We start from the raw sequence: 13898 nt of genomic DNA on the forward strand, positions 1-13898 counted from the left end.
AATGCTGAGTGATGATGCAGCGGGTGGCTTTGATCTAATGGCCAAGGGAAATAACTTCCATCCCACTCAGCCCCAGGAGACCTGGATACCAGCAAATGTCAAAGACTAGGTTCTCTTCCCCACTGGCCATTTGCCTCATTTAGTGTTAACTTGGATTTTCCTCTCTCTTAGGTGATCTGAGGGGGGTGAAAGGTCAATCGTCTCTAATATATCTTTTCACCTTCCTCAGTACCAAATCATTTTAGCTTATGTGGTGCACAACTGTGCTTCCTAACACTCTGTCCTTCCATTATACCAAAACAACATCAGCCCGGTCTCACCCCTGTGAGCACCTGTGTATTTTATGAGTGGGTTCCACTGAAGGCTGAAAAAGGTATTGAATATAAGGCCATGAGAAAAATCATTGGAAAATACCACAGCTCTTGAGGTCAATAGATAACAGGCGAATTGCCTCATTTTACCTGCTACATACAATATCCATGACTTACTTGAAGCGAAGAGTGAACTTTCAGGCTTAGCGCTGAACTCCTTCATATGCCATTTGCCATTTTATCTGCACCTCGCAGAACTATTCGCCAGAGACATGAGAATGTAGTTTCAGCCCTCTTGGATAATCTTTTAAAATCTTGAATATCTTATGTTCAGAAGCCCTATTGGTTAAATACAAGCACACTTACAGAATGCTTTAAACCCTTTTCTCCCTAAACACTTTATTCAAATGAAATATTAAACAAATATAGAGGAAAAAGGTCCAGATGGAAGTGACAGAGCCTCATCTAAATACTGCCCTTCTCCAATCCCTCACACACTCTGAACACTAATTTACAGAGCCAAATTTTCCCAAAGTACAGATTTCTTTGCTTCCCAGAAAACATCCCACATCATTAACCATGAACACCTTAGAATTTAAAAGCAAATTATAATCACATGGCTTTATTTCGACTATTTTGCCACTTGCTTATTGCTGCCTTTCTAATTTGTTTATTGAATCAACGTTAACTGGGAGTAAATGGACTTTTTATTAAGTAAAAATAAACTACTTTGCGGTATATTAAAGAAGCTAATCATTACTTGTTTTCTCAGTGCACAGTGTCTATAATTTGATTGCTCACATTAATGAAGAAATACTGAAATTTAATATAAAAACTATAAATAATTAGCAAAATATGAAAATGAACATCAAGTTATTCATAATATACATCAATATATTCTTCTAAATAATCTGAATATATTATATCCTGGAATATAAATGTTTAATAAACAGAGATAAGATTAAAAAAAATAAATAAATAACAGCCCTGATGGGTTTGGCTCAGTGGATAGAACGTAGGCCTGGAGACTGAAAGGTCCCAGGTTCGATTCCGGTCAAGGGCATGTACTTTGGTTGCAGGCACATCCCCAGCGGCAGGTGTGCAGGAGGCAGCTGATCGATGTTTCTCTCTCATCGATGTTTCTAACTCTCTATCCCTCTCCCTTCCTCTCTGTAAAAAATCAATGAAATATATTTAAAAAAAAACTAACAGAAAACACAATTACATATAAGAAGATGTAGAAGCATGACATAACTAAAATAGTTTCAAAATTTATGTGTTAATCTCCTGAATTTATGACAGATATATCAAATATCAACAGTTAATTTTTTTCTTCATTTGTAAATTTGGGGGGCTGACTGAGCCATCCTTTATTCCTATTTCCTCCCATATGTACATACACACCCCTACATACACTTTATGCTTATGGAAATACAAATTATATTTTGCAAAGAAGGAAGAACCTTCATTCAACAAATGTTTACTTAGTAAAATGTCATTAGCCAGACACTAATGGTACTAAAGATTTTTTAAAAAGAGTAAGACATGACTCCTGCTCTATTATTACAAAACCTCATTCAAAGATGTAACTAAAGAGAACAGGGTACAAAGCACTTTAAGATTGGCTTTGGGTATAGATGGACTCAACTGCATGTCATGAATTGAAAAATTTCAAAAGATCCCACCTACCTTCCCACAACTTTATTATTAGATCTACTTCTAAAAGACATGTATTATCGATAGAGATGCATGAATGTTAAGAATTTTTATCCCTCTAGGGCAGTGGTCGGCAAACTGTGGCTCGCGAGCCACATGCGGCTCTTTGGCCCCTTGAGTGTAGCTCTTCCACAAAATATCACATGCGGGCGCGCACGTACAGTGTGATTGAAACTTCGTGGCCCATGCGCAGAAGTCGGTTTTTGGCCTGGGCGAGTCTATTTTGAAGATGTACTGTTGATATTTGGCTCTGTTAACTAATGAGTTTGCCGACCACTACTCTAGGGAATACCTTTGTGAATTTTACCTCAGTAATCCTCAAAATTAGTATGTGAATTAGGTTCACATTTGGAAGTAAGCAAATAGAGAATAAAAATTAGAAACAAAAAACCAAGTGATCTAAAGTCACACAGCCTAAAAACAGCATGGCCAGCAAATGTGAGAAATCTCATGATGCCCATGCCAGCATCTCAGAGGCACACCTGGGGAGGACAGGCCTGGGCGTGGACATCCAGAGAGCACTGAACACAACCAGTAAGTTTTAGACTTAGTTAAAAATAAATGATGAGGCATTAGGCCAGTTTACACTCATTAGCACTTCCTGTGTCAGCTCTGTTTTTAAGATAGGACCAAGTGAATTCTTTTCAAGGTATATTTTAGGGGCTTTCATGACACACAAATTCTGGTACTTTCAGAACAGCTAGAAGATATGATCCTATATGCACTTTCCAGACAGAGTTTTGGTTTTGGTTTTTAACAAAGCCATTTATTTCAGTGAAAGTTCTACAGCGGAGACCTTTCTGTGGCCTGTATTTCTGTTATATCCAGTGCCTGAGGTTCATTAAATGAATGAATAAAATTCCAAATAGTAATTTTAAATAGAGAAACAAAGGCAATTTTAAAAAAGGATAGTAATAGACAAGTATAAGCTATGAAATGTTTAATAACATAGACAGTCATTTAGCAATCTGTAATTTTCTGTAAGGATAGAGTCAATCAAACATTTGTCTTTCACTGCAGAGAATAAAATTGTCAAGTACAAGATTTGTAACTATTGATAAAAATACATTTTTCTTGAATGGCATCAATTTTTGATAGTTTTATAGACAAAAATAATCCTTTAAAATTGGACCCCTTGAAGAAGTGGTTGAAACCAGGGTTGGGGCAGAGAAAAGCACTAAATGAATCTAAAGCATTTTGTGATACCTGAACATAAGGAAGTGCTTAAAGAAAGAGAAAGAAAGGTGGAGGGATATCAAAAGAATAGTGGAGTTGATCTGAAAGTTCACAATGGCTTGAGTTGGAACTATTTCAGCAAAATCATATATAATGATAGTATTGAATTCTAACTCAAAGAATAAAATAAGTAGCCATGAGCCCAAATTAATGTAAATAGTTGAACAAATAAATAAACAAATAAAACAAAAGGCAATATTCCTTCAGAACAATTCCTATCAATAAATATCCTATCTAATAAAAGAGAAAAATGGTAATTGGCGTACGATGATACCCTTTTCATTGGCTAATCAGGGCTATATGCAAATTAACTGCCAACTATGATTGGCAGTTAACTGCCAACAAGATGGCGGTTAATTTGCATATGTAGGCACAATGCAGGGAGGCGAATGGGAAAGCAGGAAGAAGCCCCCTGCCACTGACAGTGATCGGAAACCCAGGGGGGAGCTAAGAGCTGGGGCGCAGGGCAAAGGCGGCCCTGGGGCCGCCTTTGCCCTGCCCCCCAGCCATGATCAGAGAATCAGGTGCCTTTGCCGCCCTGGCCAGTGATAGCAGGAAGTAGGGGTGGAGCCAGCGATGGGAGCTGGGCACGGTCGAAGCTGGCAGTCCTGGGAGCTAGGGGTCCCTTGCCTGGGCCTAAAGCGAAGCCCACGATCGCGGGGCCGCTGCCACTGCGGGTCCCCGCTGCCCGGGCCGGACTCCTCAGCCAGAGGCGTTAGGCCTGGGCAGGGGCGGAGCCTGCAACCACGGGGAGCTGGGGGTCCCCTGCCCAGGCCTGACACCTCTGCCAGAGGCCTCAGGCCTGGTCAAGGGGCCGATCCGGTGATTGGTGATCGGAGGGTGATGAGGGTCAACTCCTCTGGCCGAGGCATCAGACCTGGGTGGAGGGCGGAGCCGGGGATTGGGGGGATATGATGGTCCCCTTGCCCAGGCCTAAAGCCTGGGTCAGAGGCGTCAGGCTTGGGCGGGGGGTGGAGCAAGCGATCAGAGGGAGATGGGGGTCTCCTGCCCAGGCCTGATTCCTGGGCCAGAGGCCTCAGGCCTGGGTGGAGGGCGGAGCCGGGGATTGGGGGGATATGATGGTCCCCTTGCCCAGGCCTGAAGCCTGGGTCAGAGGCGTCAGGCTTGGGCGGGGGGTGGAGCAAGCGATCAGGGGGAGATGGGGGTCCCCTGTCCAAGCCTGACACCTCTGGCAGAGGCGTCAGGCCTGGGCAAGGGGCCGATCAGGCGATCGGAGGGTGATGGGGGTCTACGCCTCTGGCCGAGGCATCAGGCCTGGGCTGGGGGCAGTACCAGTGATGGGGGGAAATGAGGGTCCCCTGCCCAGGCCTGACGCCTCTGTCAGAGGCATCAGGCCTGGGCAAGGGGCCGATCCTGCGATTGGAGGGTGATGGGGGTCAACGCCTGAGGGCTCCCAGTATGTATGAGGGGGCAGGCTGGGCTGAGGGACACTCCCCCCCCACACACACCCAGTGCACGAATTTCATGCACCGGGCCCCTAGTAGAATAAATAAGAGAAATCAAAAATCACCATTACAACACCACAGTTAAAAATTGCTGCAGCCAAGATCCACTGAAGAATGCTAACATTAGTTGATGAAAGAATAAGGGGAAGCATGATATTTGCATAGCCTTAAAGTATCTCACCCCAAGTATCTATTCATAAAAAAGTAAAAAACAGTAACTTTACTGTGGAGGAATGTGGTAGACACCACTTTGATCAAGTGATCAAGGTCAATTCCCCAATAATAAGACACTTGGATACCATGTATCCCCTGATACGATGTATTGAAAAAGGCACCTCCCTTTTGTGTCATCTTATTTCCGTGTCATTCTTCACCAGTATCTGTAAGCTCAGTCTAATTATGAGAAAAAGAGAAATCCAATTGAGAAGTATTTTATGAAGCCCCTGACCAGGACTCTTCTAAAGTATCATGGTCATGAAAGATAAGAAAAGACAGAAACTGTCATAGAACAAAGGCAACTGAAGAGTCATGACAACTAAATGCAATATGGAATCCTAGATTGGGTACTGGAACAGAATAAAGACATTAGTGGAAAAACTGGTGAAATCCAAATGTAGCCTATCATTTAATAGGTAGCATAGCAATATTATTTTAATCCATGCACCATGGTTAATGTGTCATGTACCATAAAATGTCAATATTTAGAGAATCTTGGTAAATGGGCAAGTAAAAAAATTTGTTCTATCTCTTCAACTCTTTGGTAAGTTTAAAATTAGTTCAAAATAAAAAGTTTTTAAAAACAGTGTCCTAGTTAAGGACACTGAAGGACCTAATTCAGATAGGACTCTTAGGAAAGAAAACATCTCCACCAGTAAATGATGTGTAAATAGAGATATAAAGCATGAGAAATTATTGCCTTCTCTAATACAAAATATCCATAATGTGATATTTATTTTATAATTCCAAAAATAATTTATATTAAAACTATTTTATATTAATATTTTAAGTCCTATGGAATTGTTCCCAATAATTGTATGAAGACTTGTAGTGACAATTTTACAGATTAGAAATGACACATCTAGAAGATTAAACAGGTGTGTGTGAATGAGATGATATATGCTCAAGAAATGCAAAAATTTTGAGAATTTTTTCTTAGCTATATATTAAAAAATCATATATTCAAAAACCATAGATTATATTATTTATAATTAGTAACAAGTAGCAGGCACATCACAGTAATTTCAAAATTTATGAAATGCAAAATATGGGGAACTTAGACTCTGCCCTACTGCTCTTTAACCACAACCTATTTCAGGTCATTTTCTCATCATTGTTTTGTTCCTTTCCAAATGAAGTTATCTTTTCCCACTAACATAGGACAAATAAATTTAGATATCTATTGATTAGAAAGCAATGTGCTATAGCCAGATTATTTAGGGGCGCAGGGTGATAACAGCAATGGAAGCAATTTTGAAGATGATCTAATCCAGTGGTTCTCAACCATATCAGAGCCAACACCTCATTTTATATCAAATATTTAACAATAACCACTTTAGTACACTGAAATGGATATTCAAATATAACATAACCAACCTGCATACCATTTCAAATTTGCGTGTATAATGCTATACTGTAATAAAAGGGAAAATGAGAGGAAAAAATTTAAAATAAAATAATATGTATTCCAAAGTGTACATGCTTGGGTACAACTACAATAAGAAACACAGCAAAGTAGTCAGACCCTTAAGTTTGGCATAAGTCACTGTGACTGCCTCTGCTACAAATGCAACTGATATAAGAGTTTTAGCAACTTATATGCCACGAGGAACATGCTATTGGAACATCATTTTCTGGGTGGTGAACAACTCTTTGAAAAACTCCAAAGAAAGCAAATTAAAATTTTTTTTTTTTTTTTTTTTTTTTTTTTTTTTTCCTTGACTTTGAGAAGCTTATACTTTAACTGAGAAATGATGGGAAAGAGTGTAATACATGATTTCCCAGCTACAGAGGATATATTTTTGTTTGTTCTTACCAGTAAATACTAATAGATATTACTTGCTTATGTAAGTCATTTAACTTCCTGAAGTCCCAAAAATGTTCTGGTTGGGTAGATGCTGGGCTGGGTGAGTTTTAGGATCCTGTAGTACTGGGGTTCTGGGGTTTTACAGTTTAGAGATAGGAAGTTTCTGATAGCAGGGGTGGTCAGGGAAGGCTTTTTGAAATCGGTGGGATTTGAACTCAGCTTGGGAGGTTGGGGAGGATTTGTGAAAATGAAGATGAGGAGATTATAGTCCAGGGATGGGGAGGGGGAGAGAAGGACAAATGAAGGCCTCGGCATGTACATGGGCCTCTGGACAGGTAGCTTGGTCAGGCAGTGTGTGCGTGGGGAGAGGGGGCAGGAAGGGCGAGCATGTGGGCAGGACTTGTGGTGGGGCTTATGTGCAGTACCTGCCTCCGGCCCTTCTGCCATTGACTGTTTGGCTTTGCATCAGGTAAACTGAAGGGTGAAGGGCCAGCAGCTCTTAGCAACTTTTCCTTCATCTTTGATGAGAAGTGTGGGCTCTGCTTTGAGTGGGTAATAAAATGGCCTTTGCCTCTTTCAGCCTCTGGCAGGAGAGAGAGAGAGAGAGAGAGAGAGAGAGAGAGAGAGAGAAATGAATATGAGTAGAAAAATGAAGAGGTAGAGAGAAGAGAGAAGGGGAGCAGGGAGGAAAGCACAGAGAATGATGAAAGAAGATAAGAAGTTGAAAAAGAAGGAAGCTGGGTCGGTGTGGCTCAGTGGTTGAGCATCTACCCATGAACCAGGAGGTCACAGCCCGACTCCCGGTCAGGGCATACACCCAGGTTGCAGGCCTAACTCCCAGTAGGGGGCATGCAGAAGGCAGCCCATCAATCTATTTTCTCCCATCATTGATGCCTATAACTCTAGCTCCCTCTTCATTCCTGTCTGAAATCAACAAAAAAAATACATTAAAAAAACAAACAAACATACAAAAAACATGAGAAAGAAGGAAGACAAGAAACTGGGTGGAGAAGTGATGGAATTAAAAGGAGCCTGGAATGGGAAGAGAAAGAGAGGAAGAGGAGAGGGAAAAGCAGGAGGAGCAAATGGGGGGAGGAAACAAAGAAGAGTGAGAGGGGAGGGAAAGGAAGAGAGAAGAGAAAAAAAGGGGACAAGAAAACTTTGGCGATTTCTTGCCAAAAATACTTGGGATACATATCTGGATTCCTGAGAACCAAAATGTCACAGAAGGATCAACTACCTTTCCAGATGGCTGTTTCTGCTTCTGCAGAGAGACAAAGGAACCGCTGCCTGGGGTTCCCCCCTTCCCTTGGCCTCCAGTCCACTGGGTGTAGGCTGCTCACATGCTTTGTCTACAGCAAGCAGAGTCCTAGCTGATGACTGCAGCAAATGTCACAGATAAGTCTCTTCCACCTTCCCACTGAAATGACTATGAGGACACCCATTCTTGAGGGGAAACCCCAACACACACACACACACACACACACACACACACACACACACACACGAAGGGGAGAGAGAGAGAGAGAGAGAGAGAGAGAGAGAGAGAGAGAGAGAGAGAGAACTCAGGGTCTGGCACCTGGTGGGTATTCAGCACCTAGTGAAGGAAAGAAAAATGAGTAGAGAGATGGATTGATGGGAGTCCTGCAAAACAGGTTGGTGGCTGACTTGAGATGGGTGTTCTTAGGACCTCCCCCTCAGGCCTTGGAGCTATCAGGGAAGGAAGGGGAGAGGTGAAGGTAAAGGTGGCACAGGAGGCCATAGCCTGGTGGAGGCTTGGGCTTGGAGCTCCTGCTGTGTGCACACTGAACAGCTTGGGTGTTAGTCTTAGGACCTGGAGCCTATACTTGCATATGTTATTTGAGCCCCACTTTAATCCTGAGAGGCTAGTATAATTAATCCCTAGCAAATTAAAATTTTCTCCCAATATACACATACTGATTCTTGTAAATTATAACATCTGTTAAACTTTTGTACCTATATTTCTTAAAGTCATAAAGAAAATACTTTGTTGTAGATGTAAAATGAGATACTTTGGGCTCAGAAAATTAGAAACAGGTTTTGTGTGCCTGTTCAATGCAACATTTTAAAGTCGTACCAGATGCAGGACAATTTTTTGTTGTATAGGACACCTTTCCCCACTTAGGACATTAGGCATTTCTGATTTTCACCCAATAAACATAACTTGAGTTCCCCTATCATTTGGACAATTAAAAATATTCCCACATATTTCCAAAATACCCATAAGACATTAAAACCACTGCTATAAACCAGCACTCCTTTAACATACAGGGAAGTTGAGACTCAGTATTTGCACTTCCCCATGATTATAAAGCTAGTTAATTAAAGATCAAACTAGTGATAGAACGACAGTCTCTTTGCAATATGCTGTGTTGCATCTCCTTCATTCCTTTAGTATTTGGTATTCAATATGTAAATTAGAACTTTCCCATGCTCCAACAACACTAAATAACAAAAACCTGCTGCCTCTCTTGAAAACTTTATCTTCTCCCTTGAGATCCATTAGCTATAAGAGCCAAAGGCATTCTTTCTAGCATTCCCTCCCTATGAATCAGCATTCAGGCCCACTTTCCTATTCTTTCCTTCTTCTACATTAGTTCCAAGCCAAGCCTGCTAAAATACTCCCGGATTCTCATCTCAGACCAGGAAGAAGTTTGAATTATTTTACACCAAATGTCTCTGAGCACTGTTGCTGACCTTTTCTGTACTAGGGAAAAACAGGTCAAGACCTCTCAGGGTTTCTGGTAGCATTCTCTGAGTCCTATGGTTTTTGTGGTCTTGCATCCAACATGATGTAGAATTAGTTCTAAACCTAGTAGAAAAATTGAGAAAAGAAGAGGATGTATAGGGACTTCTGAAGATTGCCTCACAGCTGATAATGCAAGTTTGAAACATCATTTTGGTTATAGACGTGAATATGGTTTCAGAACACAGCCATCTGAGTCATTCTCAGTACCTATTGCATTTTTTATAATTAGTTAGTCCATGCTTTTGATATTGTCTTAGGTCTTTAGTTCTCCAACTAACCTCCTATTGATAAAAATGTTTCCCCAAAAGAACAGGCCTTTGCTACACCAAAATTATTTTGTCTATGTTCTATCATTGGACAAAAACTATTGTGTGTATCAGTTTCTTTTTATCACTTTTAGTATTAAATCCTTTATACTTAAAGAATCTGGGAAATGTTTTTAATGTTAGCATTTATTTCATTGACAAAATCCCTAAATAACCTGTCAAAATGAAAAAGTCTTTACCCCTAATTATTCTGTAATCATCTTCAGATAAAGTAGACACAAATCCTATCTCACATAAAGGATAATTTAAAATATTTAATTTAAGGTTCATGAAGTTATTTCTGAAATAATGTTTCATCATGTGAAATGTAATATGTTTTTCAGAGATACATTTTTGCTATATTTAAAACTCATCAAAGTTATTACTCATTAGGGATTCCAGTTCAATGACTCTTAACAAAAAAATAAATTCCAATTTCAAGAAAGATTAATATTCGGTGAAAAGAATCAAAAAGTATTTTGTTCATCAAAGATATTGCTTCAGAAGGTATTAGATAGTAAGAAATTGGAAGATTAATTCTGTTTAAAATATGGACTTTTGAACTAAACGATGAGTACCAAATTCTGTCTTTTGAACTAGAGAATAGATATGTATATTTATCAATCTGTAAATTAAGAGAAAGCGCTTTTTTTAATACACATAACTTTTTTTCTTTTCTTTTTTCTTTTGTTTTTTATGCTTCTACTACAAACAAACACCCTTAAAATAAGCATAGTATAAACTCAACCCAATTCTTTATCTCTAAAACCCATCAAAGCACTTCTTTCCCTACTGGATAAAATTATTGTCTAGGAATTTAAGAACGATATACTTGGCTATATTCAGTTCGAATAAGAGATATGTGCTGGGTATTAGGAATAATAAAATATTGAATATGAAATTCCTGCCTTAGTAAAACTCAAAGATAACCAAAATGGTGATGAATGAAGATGTACTATGAGCTAGGTCCCTGATTAACATTTATTTTCGCTGGGTAATACAATCTAACCCCACAGCCATCTCCACCTAGATGACTCACAGGCACACATAGACCTGAGCTTCATCGTTGGTAAGCTCTCTTGCATATTCCTATCTAGATCCACAGCAGTTTTCACCACCTGGGATTTACTTTAAAGCCTGCACATGCAACCTCACTCTTTTTCTCCCTCTCTTCCTCTTTCCAGCTCTCCCTCTCCAGGCACTGGAAAGGTGAATGAGACAAAGCTCTCCCCACATAAAATCTTAATACCATGGTGATTACATCTGTTCAGGGGAGTTTATTATTTAATTACTAGTGGAACTTATAGGAAAAATACATAGGGTTAGGACCAAAACCAACTTATCCCTGTTTATGACTGGTTCTTACTCTTTAACATATTTTTCAAACTGACATGTGAATTAACAAAATTTTCATTATGACCATCTGAAATTAATATGTTTGTGTATGTGTGCCTATGAACACATATAGTGCCCCTGTTGCCAGTCTAACCAAAATCCCACTTTAGGTGAAGGCCCAGGAACAGCTCTCATCCTATCTTTGCAGGCTATCTGCAATGTTCAAGAGAACAAATGTCTGCCTTTCCCTACTGGAAAGAATCTCCCTGTCCCCATGTACTCGCCTTACGTCTTTCCACCATGGATGAAGTCCGGGAGGCACAGTGACGTGATGCTCTGGTCTGAAGAGTGATCTGTTAGTTATCACTTAATTCTCTAATGCATCATTTGGCAGCGTTCTTTATGTGCCATGCTTGGGGATATTCTACTAATGAAATGCACCCTCTCATAAAATATTAGAATTAGGAAGCCCAACCACTAGCTTTATTAATTAACTATGCCTACAAAATTGTGCTGAGGCACATACAAACTATGAAATTCAAAATGCAGCTGATTGGCATGAAAGTACCCTTTAAAACAAGAGGTGAGAAAAAAAAGAAATAGGCATAAACCAGCAGTTAGAATAGAAAGCACAGCTTGCTTAACTGGAAAATAGATGTCACTTGTAATCATGAAAATACATTGATTTTTTTAAAAACCAATAAAGTACAACATGTATCCCAAAAAGTGATTTTTAAAAGCATATTGCTAAACTGCATGTGCTGTTAAATAAGCATTTGTACCTCAAGCCTGTGTCAAGTAACTATAACATGTAAAATCAGTTAATGAAGCTTCAGAAAAAAATTGACTTGGGAATACTATAAGAAAGCAAAGAAAACAAGCTATTTTTCATCTACTTAAGCAATTCAGTGACTGCATCGTGATTACCATGCCTAAATTAGTACAACATTTCTCTAAAATCTGAATAGCCTGGAGCTCTTTGGGTAGGAACATGGAATTTCTTTTCATTGTTGCTTTCAAATTTTTATGGAGCTGCTAAAAATAGAAATTATACTCTGCATTTTAATGAAGAGGATGACCTTGGTTTATAATAACAAAAAAAAATTAGAAGAAAGAAATATCAATCTGATCTCTTTTAGTGAAAGCCAAAAGATTATGCTAATAATACCTCAGCTACCTTTCTGTCCACAACTCTGGGGTAAGAAATCTACTCATGGCAACAATTTTCTTCTAAGGTTTGTGTGTTTATTTAGTCATTTGTTTTGGGGCCTGCCTACCTCATCACTGTAAAGTGAGAAATCATCTACTCATAGCCACATTTAATCTTAAGGTTTATTTGCCTGATTTTAACTTTCCCATTTTATACCCTAAACTCTTCACCTTGGTGGTTCTCTAACCAAATTCTGCCAGTGTTCTACCATTTATTTCCTAGGAATTAAGAATATTACATTATGCCTGGCCAGCGTGGCTCAGTGGATGAGCATAGACCTATGAACAGTTCAATTCCTCATTCAGAGCACATGCCTGGGTTGTGGGCTTGATCCCCAATGTGGGGCATGCAGGAGGCAGCCGATCAATAATTCTCCCTGATCATTGATATTTCTATCTCTCTCTCCCTCTCCATTCCTCTCTGAAATCAATAAAAACATATTTTTTAAGAAGAACAGTACATTAGCCAAAAATATGCCTCAGAAGTTTCCCATATGAAGACACTAAAAAAAAAAATGTTTCATCCTATATAATAAAAGGCTAATATGCAAATTGACCCAATGGAGGAACGACCAGTCGCTATGACACACACTAACCACCGGGAAGCACTATTTTACATCTTCACTCCACCCTCCACCCCACTGTAATCCCAGAGTAGTCAGAAGTCATGGTGAACAGGCATGGAGAGAAAAGTAAACATGCAAAGCATGAGAAGAGAGAAGCAGCTGTCAATAGATTCCATCTCTAACTACATACAGCCAGCACATCGAAAGCTTGAGCTCAGGGACAGAAGTTTTCACTTTAAATCATTAAGAAATTTCATTTCTGGACCTACATAAATATTTATTACATATAAATAACCAGAAAAGTTAAGCATCTTTCTGACTTTGCACAGTTGCAGAAAAATAAATATTTCCACTTAATGAACTTTAACAGAGTAAGAAATATGAAAGGAAAATTGCTACTATGGACCAAATGTATCCCCTTAAATTCATATGTTGAACATTAACACCCAATGTGATGGCTTAAGAAAGTGGGGCCTTTGGGATACGGTTAGGTCATGAGAGTAGAAGCCTCATGAATGAAATTGGTACCCTTGTAAGGTACCAATTTGCGCCCCCACCATGTGAGGACACAATGAAAAGGCAGCCACCTGCGAACCAGGAAACCACCTCTCTCCAGACCCCACATCTGCTGGCACCTTGACCTTGTACTTTCCAGTCTCAAGAACCATGAGAAATAAATTTCTGTTGCTTTTAAGCTGCCCAGTCTATGATATTCTGTTACAGCAGCCTGAGCAGATTAAGACAATTGCTATCCCATGACCTGTGCTTATTCAAAATATCAGTTACACTGATTAGTAGATATCGTGGGTGAGCAGGGGCTGAGCTAGGTAGAACCACCACACAATAGAATTCCATGAGGGACTATGCACAGAGACATCGTATGAAAGCTACCCCTGGGGTTGGGTAGCACAGCAGCCCTGATGCCAGGAGTTTGGCAGGTAGTATCTCTCAACAGTCTGTT

This window comes from Myotis daubentonii, chromosome 1 (genome assembly GCF_963259705.1).
Source record: "Myotis daubentonii chromosome 1, mMyoDau2.1, whole genome shotgun sequence".
Taxonomy (NCBI): domain Eukaryota; kingdom Metazoa; phylum Chordata; class Mammalia; order Chiroptera; family Vespertilionidae; genus Myotis; species Myotis daubentonii.